Source organism: Marmota marmota, unplaced genomic scaffold (genome assembly GCF_001458135.2).
Source record: "Marmota marmota marmota unplaced genomic scaffold, marMar, whole genome shotgun sequence".
Taxonomy (NCBI): Eukaryota; Metazoa; Chordata; class Mammalia; order Rodentia; family Sciuridae; genus Marmota; species Marmota marmota.
Genome location: NW_026000229.1, coordinates 37,046,889 through 37,057,903, shown reverse-complemented (window position 1 = coordinate 37,057,903; position 11,015 = coordinate 37,046,889). Strand labels below are relative to the sequence as shown.

General features: G+C 39.8%; 1 protein-coding gene, 1 non-coding gene and 1 pseudogene across 4 annotated transcripts in view; 1 reads left to right on the top strand and 2 right to left on the bottom strand.

Annotated features, from left to right (window-relative positions):
- Ndufaf1 (NADH:ubiquinone oxidoreductase complex assembly factor 1) overlaps positions 1-2,071 on the bottom strand; it is a 23,980-nt gene extending 21,909 nt beyond the window's left edge. For 2 of the 3 annotated variants that reach the window (XM_048793239.1, XM_015480798.2), the window contains exon 1: positions 1,920-2,071. The gene's annotated coding sequence lies outside the window, so the exon portion shown is untranslated. The remainder of the gene's footprint in view (positions 1-1,919) is intronic. The other variant, XM_015480799.2, reaches the window with a different exon arrangement.
- Positions 2,072-8,720: 6,649 nt separating this feature from the next.
- Positions 8,721-11,015, top strand: part of LOC107137649 — a 4,633-nt pseudogene continuing 2,338 nt past the window's right edge.
- On the bottom strand, positions 9,198-9,301 carry LOC125613472. Its single transcript, XR_007344036.1, has one exon. It is a non-coding gene; the product is annotated as a U6 spliceosomal RNA (small nuclear RNA).

Below are 11,015 nucleotides of genomic sequence, written 5' to 3'. Positions count from 1 at the left end.
TTTTTTTTTTTTTTTTTTTTTTTTTTTTTTTTGAGAGCGAGAGACAGAGAGAAAGGGAGAGAGAGAGAGAATTTTTTTTTAATATTTATTTTTCTTAGTTTTCGCCGGACACAACATCTTTGTCTGTATGTGGTGCTGAGGATCGAACCCGGGTCACAATCATGCCAGGCGAGCTTGCTACCGCTTGAGCCACATCCCCAACCCCATAGTTGTTGTTTTTTTTTTTAAATATTTATTTTTTAGGTGTAGATGGACACTACACAATGTCTTTATTATTATTTTTTTTTAATGTGGTGCTGAAAATCGAACCCAGATCCCGGCGGTGCTAGGCAAGCACTCCCCCGCTGAGCCACAATCCCAGCCCCCCTCACTGGTCATATATGCATGATTTTACCTTACATATTCAGAAATTTATAAAAACAAATGATAAGCCCCATAAAATGGAATTTTTATACAATCAGAAAAACGATTCTTTTAAACTATGTGTGGCCTATAATCCCAGAAGCTCAGGAGGCTGAGGCAGGAAGATCCAGAGTTCAAAGCCAGTCTCAGCAACAGTGAGATGCTAAGCAACTCAGTAAAATCCTAATAAGGTTCAAAATATGGCTGGGGATGTGGCTCAGTGGTTGAGTAGCCCTGAGTCCAATCCCAGGTACAATCAATCAATCAATCAATCAGGGTGCAGTGGTGCACGTCTGTAATACCAGCAGCTCAGAAGGCTGAGGCAGGAGGATCACTGAGTTGAAAGCCAGCATCAGCACCTTATGAGGCCCTAAGCACCTCAGTGAGACCCTGTCTCTAAAGAAAACACGAAAAAGGGCTGGGAATGTGGCACACTGATTAAGCTACCCTGGGTTCAATCCCCAGGTTCCAAAAAATAAAATATAAAAATAAAAAGGGCTGGAGATGGAGCTCAGTGGTAGAGTGTCCTAGGCTCAATCTCCAGTACAATAATATTATAACTAACAACACAATACAATAAGATTAATATTATTACAATATTATTATTATTAAAATTATTCTTCTGAACCCCATGCTCAGGCTACAATACTGTTGCAAATTAAAAGGAACCAAAATTGCATATACCCTAATATTTCACATATAAAAATCCACAGACAAGAAATATTGGGGGGAAGGCTTAAAATATTATGTAGGATGATGGAATTGTGTAACATTATTTACCCTGTTTTCCAAACCTTCAGTTGTTACTTCTCCAATAATAGTATAACTTTAGTTACAAATGTTTTGTGGGGATCTTTTGTCAGCACGGGGAAATTGAACCCAGTAGCGCTCTACCACTGAGATACATCCCCAGCCCTTTTTATTTTTTATTTTGAGATAGAGGCTCGCTAAATTGCTGGCCTCGAACATGCCATCCTCCTCCATCAGCCTCTCCAGTCGCTGGGATTACATGCGCCACCACGCCTGGCTGTTATTTTTAAGAAGGGGTCTTGCTATGTTGAGCAGGCTGGTTTCAAATTCCTGGGTGCAAGTGATCCTTCCAGCCCAGTCTCCCAAGTAGCTGGAATTACAGGCGAGTGCCAACGTGCCCGGCACTGTTTGCCCTTTGTATTTTCATCTATAAAGTCAAACCTAGTAGCTGGACGACGCCAGGCCGAGGTTAAGGGTGAGTTTGACAACGGAATCCACGCTGCTGGAAGTAAGTTAACGTCAGTAAAAACCAGAGCGTACTTACTACCTGCCAGAAACTGTCCTGTTTTTTCATTCACTCTTCACAACTCTGAAGTACTATCGTTATTCCAATTACAGACACGAGATTCCAAGACTAAATTAACCTAGGTCACACAGTTAGCGGCAAAACTAACTTTGAAGTCCAGACGTTTAGCTCCCGACCCGGACCCGATATAGCCCAGCCACGGAAAGCTTTCGGTATTGCAGCAGCCTCCCTCAGTCCTCACCTGCAAGGGGTGCGTCGCTCTCCCCTGCCCCAAAGTTCCAACTGCTGTTCAGCGACTGCTCACCTTCCACTAGACTAAGCAAGGTTTCCGCCCGGGTCCTCCACATTTTCCTGCCGGGTTCTCCACTATTCCTGTGACGGTCCATCTGCTTTTTCCTTCCGGAGGCAAACTAAGTGTTTAAACACTAGAGTTCCAGGCAGAGTAGCAAAGGTCCCGCAACAGGACCATCCAAAGTCTTGTATTCCTGTCCCCGGAAAGCCCGGCTTTCACTCTTCCTGATCTTTTCTGCCCTTTGTGAGAGAGGGGAGAATTTAGGGAAGTTTTTCGCTTCTCCTTCCTGCATCCCGCTCTTAGGCTGCCAACTCCTCCTGTATCTTTCGAATAGGAGCTAATTATTGCTCTCGTTCGTTCATTCCTCAGGCGCCTAGGTGCCTTAGGGCCTCTTCTTCCCCCAATCTCCCAAGAACTGCCTGTGACCTCAGAAAGCTATTTCTGTTGGTTCTGCCCCCTTAGAGACCTCCTCGCAAATGTTCGGCAGCCCTTCCCCAATCTCACTCAGTGGGGTCACCCACTTAACTGGACTTTCATACTTCCATTATATATATATTTTTTCCTTTTTCTTTATTTTTTATTGAACCCAGGCGTAGCTCCCCCTGAGCTATATCCCCAGCCTTTTTTATTTTTTTATTTTGAGACAGGGTCTTGCTAATTTGCCTAGGGACTCGCAAAATTGATGAGGCTGGCTTTGAACTTGCAATCCTCCTGCCTCAGTCTCCCAAATCACTGGGATTACAGACTTGCACCACCATGCTGGGCCTATACCTTCTTTTGCAGCTTCAAATACGAGTTATATACAGACAATTTAATAAACTTGTTTCCTAAACCCCAGCATTCATTTATAACTGTTGTAGCAATTCCAGGTGTGGGATACACTACCAGCATCTCAAAAATGTCTAAAGCTGAATGTACCACATTTTCACATATTAACTCCTCCTTTTATTGTCCATATTTCTATAATTCCCCACATGCTTCCAAGCTGGAAATCATTGGCTAATATTAGCTCCTGTCCAAAACCTTCACTCACACACCCCAAATCCTCTTGAGTCCTCTTTCCTTTCTTTGCTCTCTCAATCCTTCCTTTCAAACCCAGTGATATCCAATAGTCATTGCCTTTACACAGCCTATAATCAACAGATTGTCCTAATCTGGACATTGGACATGTCTGTTTCCATTTTTTTAATATTATACCTAGCCAGGTGTAGTGGCACACAACTGTAATCCCAGTGACTCAGGAGGCTGAGGCAGGAGGATCCCAAGTTCAAAGTGAAACCTCAGCAACTTAGTGAGACCCTATGCAACTTAACAAGACTCTGTCTCAAAAAACCAAAAGGAGTGGGGATGTAATTCAGTGTTAAAGCACCCCTAGGTTCAATCATCAGCACTAAAAAATAAGTAAAATAAAATGCGGCATCCAAAACTAAATACCGTATTCATTTTGGCATCTAGATATGCCATTGCATAAATTCTAAGCCTTCCATGATCTCCTACTCCATCTATCCTATTTATACTTATCTTTAATTTCTCATACCAACTATCTGCCTAAACCACACTCAGTACTCCTCTTAGTGAAGTTAAGGTTATCTCTGCTCCTCTTTCTGAGAGTTATAGAAAATAATATTCCTACAAGAAAATTCCCCAGGAAAAACAGAAAGACAGTGGGAAAAATGGACGGTGTGATTTGGGAGGAGGGAGAAGAAATTGACCCCAAAATTAAACCTCTCCCAGTACATCCTTTCCCAGTAACAATGGGACCCGAGGGAAAAAGCAAACTTTCATCCCTTCCCAGTTTCATCTCCAGCATCTCCATCAAAGCAAACATTTGCCCCTTCCCAACCAAAAAGGGAGGAGGTGAATAGTGAAACAGTACCCTTTCCCCACTGCAGATGAGTCCTGGAAGGAAAAAAGCAAATAGGTAACAATGGATCCCAGAGGAAGGAAGACAGCAATGAACACCAAGTTGTGAGCTTTTCCCAGTGACAATGAATTTCAAACTTTTTACAACTGCCTTCCTGAGTTAAAATTTTAACCTGCACAATTAGGTCCCTGACTATTCGAACAGCACGTCCACAGTCTCCAATGATTAATTCACCCTCATTGTAAACTAAAAACCCAGACTCCTTCTGTGACCCCAGGGGCCATCTCCATACCCAGAAAATGAGCCCTGCCATGCCTGATCCATTGACTTGAAAGCTTGCTGATCTGAGATTTCCTTCCTGCCTCCTGTCGCTTGTCATTTGTTGCCATTCACTTACACTTTCTTTCTCTGCTCAACTTTATTCTTCTTCTCCATTCCAACCACTTGGTCTCCTATGTTTACATGACCTTCCACATTTCAGCTGATTGATTCAATGGTAGATACCTGATTTGCACTGGGCTAATCTAGTTTTCTTGAGAATTTTCTGAACTAGACATTTTTTAAAAAGTCTTTTTGACCCTGCTGGCTCCTGCTGAGCTTCTTAACTACTTGCTAATATTGTGAAGGAAATTGGTTTGCAGCAGGAGAAAATAAAATCTAGATGCTGATAAAGGCAGAGTTTGAAGGATAAGTGAAAATTCCAATTAGTATTCATGTCGTCTGTTTGAGTTATTCCTGAGGTTCAATTCTATTTATGCCACCCCACATAGCTCAGCCATTTGATCTTCCCTTAACTTCTAAACACCAACACATTTATTTTACTTAAATTAATTATTTAGATTTTTACCACTTACAATCAATGGTTAAACTTGAATATATTGTTAAGGATTAGGGTCATCTGTGGATGACAAGATGCTTTTAGAAGTAGCATGGATAAACAGGGTAGTGTGATACACACCTGTTCTCCCAGTGACTCTGGAGACTGAAGCAGGAGGATCACAATTCCACACCAGTTTCATCAATTTAGCAAGACCCTAAGCAACTTAGCAAGACCCTATTTCTTTCTTTCTTTATTTATTTTTAATTTTTTACCTTTATTTTTTATTTAATTGATTTTATTTTCTTTTAAATACAAGACAGAGGAATGCATTACAATTCTTATTACATATATAGAGCACAATTTTTCATATCTTTGTATATAAAGTATGTTCATGCCAATTCATGTCTTTATACATGTACTTTTTTTTAAAGAGAGAGAGAGAGAGGAGGGAGAGAGAGAGAATCTTTTTTAAAAAATATTTATTTTATTTTTTTTAGTTTTCAGCGGACACAACATCTTTGTTTGTATGTGGTGCTGAGGATCGAACCCGGGCCGCACGCACGCCAGGCGAGCACACTACCACTTGAGCCACATCCCCAGCCCATGTACTTTGTTTTTTGTTTGTTTGGTTTTGCATTACAATTCTTATTACACATATATACCACAATTTTTCATATCTCTGTTTATATATAATAATAATTATATATAAAGTAGGTTGACACCCAATTCGTATCTTCATACATGTACTTTGGATAATGATGTCCATCACATTCCACCATCCTTGCTACTCCCCTGCCTCCTCCCTTTCCCTCCCTCCCCTCTTCCCTATCTAGAATTCATCTATTCCTCCTATGTTCCCCCTCCCTACTCCACTATGAGTCAGCCTCCTTATATCAGAGAAAACATTCAGCATTTGTTTTTTTGAGATTGGCTATTGCAAGACTTGCAAGACCCTATTTCTAAGTAAAAAATGAAAAGGGCCAGGTGAAGTGACACATGTTTGTAATCCTAGTGGCTTGGGAGGCTGAGACAGGAGGATCATGAGTTCAAAGCCTGCCTCTGCAAAAAGCAAGATGCTAAGCAACTCAGTGAGACCCTGTCTCTAAATAAAATACAAAATAGGGCGGAGGATGTGGCTCAGTGGTGGAGTGCCCCTGAGTTCAATCTCCAGTACCTCCTCAAAATAAATAAATAAATAATAAATAAAAAGGGCTTAGGATGCAGCTCAGTGGTAAAGCATCCCTGTATTCCATCCTTGGTACATAGAGGGGAAAAAGTGGAATAAATGGAAGACAAGTTTTTTGGGGGGTGGTCTTTATGTTTGTTTGTTTTTGTACCAGGCATTGAACCCGGGAGTACATAACCACTGTCCCCAGCCTTTTTATATTATATTTAGAGACTGGGTCTCACTGAGTTGCTTAAGCCCTCACTAAATTGCTGAGGCTGGCTTTGAACTCACCATCCTCCTGCCTCAGCCTCCTAAGCTGCTGGGATTACAGGTATGTGCCACTGCACGGGGCTATTTGTGGTTTTATAAAATTTTTAGGATTTTCTTTTTTATTTATATGAAATATTGGAATTTTATAGAGATTGCATTGAATCTGTAGATAGGCTTGAGTAGTATGGGCTTTTTATTTGTAACTGAAATATAATAATTGTACATATGTGTAGGATTCAATGTGATATTTTGATACATTTAAAAAATTTTTTTAGTTGTCAATGGACCTTTATTTTTATTTATTTACATGTAGTGCTGAGAATCCAACCCAGTGCCTCACAGGTGTTGGGCAAGTGCTCTACCACTGAACCACAACCCCAGTCCTTGATACATTTTAACAATATAAATTCTTCTAATCCTTGAATATGAGATATCTTTACATTTATTTGTGTCTTCTTGAATTTCTTTCATTAGTGTTTTGTTTTTTGGTACCAGGATATTGAATCCATGGCACTTAACCACTGAGCTACATCCCCACCCCTTTTTATTTTTTATTTTGAGACTAGGTCTCATTAAGTTGCTCAGGGCCTCAATAAATTGCTGAGGCTGGTTTTGATCTTGTAATCCTCCTTCCTCAGCCTCAGTAGTGGCTGGGATTACAAGTGTGGGCCACCACAGGCAGCTCATTAGTATTTTATAATTTCCAATGTACAAATCTTTCTTTTGTCTTCTTGGTTAAGTTTATTCCTAAATCGTTTTGTTTTTGTTTTTCCAAGTCTCTGGTTTTATTTCTTTTTGGTATGTGTCCAGAAGTGGAATGGCTGGATCATTAGGTAACTCTTTTCAATTTTTTAGTAACTGCCATACCATTTTCTACAGTGGCTGTACAATTTTATATTTCTATCAACAATGCATAATGGTTCAAATTTCTCCACATCACCCCAACGTTTCTTTTTGTTGTTGTTTCTAATAGTTATTCAAATTGGTGTGAAGTGGTGCCTTATTGTGGCTTTGATTTGCATTACTCTATCATTGGTTGTTAGTTTTTTCCCTTATATATAGGAATCTCCATGAATAATTGTGTGTGTGTGTGTGTGTGTGTGTGTGTGTTTTGCTGATAGGATTGAACCCAGGGCCTTGTACACAGGAGGCAAGCACTCTACCAATTGAGCTATATCCCCAGTCCCAACTCCATGAATATTTACCATAGTGTGGAAAGGGAGGCCTGAAGGGAATAAACTTTTTCAAATCCAGAAGAAATAATGTGTTGGATGCAGTAACATATGTCTGTAATTCCAACTGTTTCAGAGGCCAAGGCAGGAGGTTTGAAAGTTCCAAGGCCCACCTGGGCAATTTAGAGAGACCCTGTCTCAAAATAAGAAATAAAAAGGGCTGGGGGGTGTGGCTCAGTAGTTAAAACACCCTTGGGTTCAATCCCTGGTACCAAAAAAATAAATAAATAAGTAAAAGCAAACAAACAAAGTTTACCAGAGCTGACTGGAGGTTTCTACTCCCTTCTGGGGACCTCCTTGGACCTGATCCAGTAACAGCTTGGGGTACAGTTTCTCCAGTAGAAAATAGATGCTGACCAATAAAAGTTACTGACAGCAGCCTGAGCTGTAGCTTATTTGTGGTAAAAAGGAAATTTTGTTTACATTATAAATGATATAGAATTGAATAATAATACTAGCATGTAGCTCAGTTAAAGAGTGTGTATCTAGCATGCACAAGGGCCTGGGTACAATCCCCACCATCAGACACACAAAAAAAGTAATGATAATGAAAGTAATACATGTCATAATTAGTGGAGGGAAGGAAGACCATGATGGCAACAAAGCCCTTCCTAGGTTCAATCCTCAATACCAAAAAAAAAAAAAAAAGTAGCAGCACCTTAATGTAGTTGGGGTTGTGGCTTAGTGGTAGAGCACTTGTCTAGCATGTACAAGGTCCTGGGTTTAATACTCAGCACCACATAAAAATAAATAAATAAAATAAAGGTATTTTGTCCAACTACTTCTAAAAAATAAATATTTTAAAAAATGTATAGCATAATCTGTGGGTTTTTTTTTTTTTAAAGAAACCCAGAATCTTGCACATGCTGGACAAGTGAGCTACATCCTAGTCCTTTTAGAAACTTTTGTAAGTGTTCAATAAAGCTAATTGTTATTGTTAAACTCTGGGATAGTGCTCAATGAACACACAATCTAGTATAAGCAAATAATTGCAGCATGTGAAAAGAACTATAGAAGAGGGGCTGGGATTGTGGCTCAGCAGTAGAGCACTCGCCTAGCAAGTGCACACCCTGGGTTCAATCCGCAGCACCACATAAAAATAAATAAAGGTATTGGGTACAACTACAACTAAAAAAATAAATATTAAAAAAAAGAACTATAGAAGAGAGAGGTACTAGAGTACAAGTCAGGCCCAGTGAATAGTGTAACGAGCACTTACAGGCCAGTTACTAGGCTTTGCACTCTTTGGGCATTTTCTTTTAATCTTCACGACAATGCCATGAAATGGGTACTGATATGACACCAGTTAGGAAATTAAATATTAGAGTTCTTAAGTAACTTTCTGGTCACAAGCTTGTTGAAACTGGTGAAGTGGTAGATCAGGGATTCATACCACATGTACCTGCTCTCTATGGGATACGAGCTCATTGTCCACTACTTTGTACTTTATCTGCTCATCTGAGTCAGGGAGCATTTCCTAGATGAACATGAGCTGAGCATTGAAGGACAAGGGGAAAAGCAATCCAGGTGAGGAATCATGTGCGCACAAAAGCATGAAATTATGAAAGGCATTATATCTGCAGAACTGGAAAAATTCCAGTTAGCATAATTCCTTACTGATCAAACTCACACACAGATTTGTCTTTGACTTCAGCACTTACCATACCATCTTCTCCCCCTCCCCCACCTTGGTACAGGGGATTGAACCAGGAGCACTTAACTACTGAGTCACATTACCCAGCCCTTTTTTGTATTTTATTTAGCAACAGGTACTCACTGAGTTTCTGAGTCTGGCTTTGAACTTGCAATCCTCCTGCCTCAGCCTCCCAACCCAGAGAATATAGGCATGCACCAGTGTACCCAGCCATGCTTCTTCTTAATGAAACACTTCATGAATTTGCATGTCATCTTTGCACAGGGGCTGTGCTAATCTCTGTTTTATTCCAATTTTAGTATATGTGCTGCCAAAGCAAGCACAATTCTGTCTCCTCCTCCTTCTCCTCTTATTTTTGTGGTATGGGAGATGGAAACCAGGGGTGCTCTACAATTGGGCCACATCCCTAGCCATTCTTATTCTTTAAGACAGGATTTTTGTGTGTATGTGTGATATTCCTCTTTTTATTATTCTTTTTTTATATACAAAATATACAGTAGAGTATATTTTGAAATATTATACAAACATAGAATAAGTATAACTTGTTCCAATTAGGATCCCATTATTGTGGTTGTATATGATGTGGAGTTAACATTGGTCCTTTATTTATATATGAGGATAGGAAAGATATATCTGACTCATCCTACTGTCTTTCCTATTACCATTCCCCTTCCCTTCCCTTCATTCCCCTTTGTCTAGTCCAATGAACTTCTAATCTTCCCTTCCCTTGTTGTGGGTTAGCATCCAAGACAGGATCTTTCTAAGTTGCTAAGGCTGGCTTTGAACTTTTTATCATTATAACTAATAATATATAGCTCAGATGTGTGACCTCCAAAACTAGTGATTTTTATAAAACTAAAAGCAAGTAACTAAGGGGGAAGATTGGAGCTCAGAATCAGAGAAGTAGAAAGTACAAAGCATTGTTTAGTATAAGTGAGATTAGGCCAGCTGTGTTTGTTGGCAGGTAATTATCAAAGTTAGAATACTGTCTTCTCATGGAGTCTTGGAGACTGAAGTCTTATTCTTTTGATGGTTACATTCCTGAGAAATTACTCTCAAGTCCTTGAGAGATGCTTCTGTGCTATGAAGGATACATATTTACAATTATAAGCCTTTTTTTCAGGTAAATGCCCAGCAAATGATTGTGGTCCATGGTTTTAGATTTGCAGGAGCATGGCTCTTACAATGAGACTCCACTATTGATTGCTAAGTAGCATTTTCTCTCCTGGTAGTAAAGTAACCTCAAATATTATTAGAGAAACCATTTCTCCACTCTTGGCCATATGATTTAATTCTGAATATAGACCTCGATGTTGTCCTGCCCTGCCCCCCAAATTTGGCAACATACCAATGGACTACTCATGACTCTTTCTATCTTAAATTTTTATCTCATTGTCCTATACGTGAAGTCCCTCTTCTTGGTAGCCTATATTTGATTGCTTGAAACCCTCTGGGAGTTCTTTTTCAAAGTTAAGTGCAGGCAGGACAGTGACTTGAATCCCTTTTTCCTCATAGTTTCTCCTGATCTTGGTCCTTGGTGTCTTATCATTTCCAATATGCAAAAGAAATTTGAGAAGATCAGTTCATGGTCAGTCAATTCCATTGCTGTGGACCTGAGATAAGGCAGAATATCATGGAGGAAGAGCATGGCAGAGGAAAGTTATTCAGCTCATGGTAGCCAGGAAGCAGAAACAAAGATAGGAACCATTTTTGCAACCTTGAGGAGAGAATCTAGAGTTGCCTGGGTGTGGGTAGGGTGAGATAACAAAGATTAAGGCAGTGGTTGTAGCTCAGTGGTATGGCACTTGCCTCACATGTGTAAGGTACTGGGTTCAATTCTCAGGACCATAAATAAATAAATAAGTAGATAAATAAATAAATAATAAAGGTCCATCAACAACTAAAAAAGTATTTAATAAAGAGTAAGGCAGGGCTGGGGATATAGCTCAGTTGGTAGAGTGCTTGCCTCACATGCCCAAGGCCCTGGGTTCAATCTCCAGCACCACAAAAAAAAAAAAAAAAAAAAAAAAAAAAAAA